This window comes from Coenobita brevimanus, chromosome 114, assembly GCF_032717465.1.
Source record: "Coenobita brevimanus isolate Jiangsu-jjx chromosome 114, ASM3271746v2, whole genome shotgun sequence".
In the NCBI taxonomy this organism is placed as follows: domain Eukaryota; kingdom Metazoa; phylum Arthropoda; class Malacostraca; order Decapoda; family Coenobitidae; genus Coenobita; species Coenobita brevimanus.
The window spans coordinates 6,400,397-6,401,661 of record NC_137067.1 but is presented as its reverse complement, the minus strand read 5'-3'; positions in this window follow the sequence as shown (position 1 = coordinate 6,401,661).

Here is a 1,265-nt window from a genome sequence, read left to right as displayed (position 1 = left end):
TTCAGGCCCGTGCATCTTCAAGTGGGCAGTATGGGATCTGCTGTTACCTTTACTGACAAAACACACACACACACACACACACACACACACACGGAAACTAAAAGATTAAAGTATAAGAAGCCTATATACTCGTATGGCATTTAACGGTTATGAAAGTAAAAGTGAATCACTTGAAATAAAATGTTCGGTAGTGCAGCACACTTAGGATATTAATCAAGCAACTAAAGAAACTTAAAGCTAGCTACACGTTGTTTCACTAGGGTCCCGAAGACGAAGTGCCTTAATTATCTTGCAGGTTACCAGTTTCCAGTGGGTTGTATGAAAACTGTGGTAAGAATGACATAAATTACCGCAGGATAACAATTCTACCCCGATATTCCTGTAAAGAAAGAAGTTTGTCCCATGGTCTTGACCTTTATCTTTTTCAGTCATTGTGGCCTTGGGGTTGCTCTGAGTCTCTACCACTCTGAGGACGGCACACCGTCAACTGGAGAGGATTTGTTTGGCACCTGTGTCGTCAAAACCCATCTATCATTAGACCTGTTGAGTGGTACGAACAAACAGACGAACGGACTGAAAACTGTAATTCTGGCTAAGTTTCCCAAGGCCTTCAAATTCGTCCTTGGGAAAGTAACCTATCGCATCTACATCTTTCTTTGATTCGTTGCCTCACATTAAGAAGCTAAGAGAGATTTCATTGCTTTCTGTGCCTTCAGATGACCCTAGCTGATATGATGCGTTAGAGATGAATGAATAAAAGAATTGGTGTAACAATAGATCAACATTTGTCCCTGGTTGTGCTAGTTCAGAATGAGAGTCCATGAGAAGGCGGATGGGCAAGGCTGGAGTGGAGCAGACCGAACAATATGAGGTAGACTTTATCAACACCAACCCACCAGCCAGACACACGCTACGGGTACAGTAAGGTTAAAGTGTATGTTCCCACTTTTCACCCAATGGTGTGTGTGTGTGTGTGTGTGTGTGTGTGTGTGTGTGTGTGTGTGTGTGTGTGTGTGTGTGTGTGTGTGTGTGTGTGTGTGTGTGTGTGTGTGTGTGTGTGTGTGTGTGTGTGTGTGTGTGTGTGTGTGTGTGTGTGTGTGTGTGTGTGTGTGTGTGTGTGTGTGTGTGTGTGTGTGTGTGTGTGTGTGTGTGTGTGTGTGTGTGTGTGTGTGTGTGTGTGTGTGTGTGTGTGTGTGTGTGTGTGTGTGTGTGTGTGTGTGTGTGTGTGTGTGTGTGTGTGTGTGTGTGTGTGTGTGTGTGTGTGT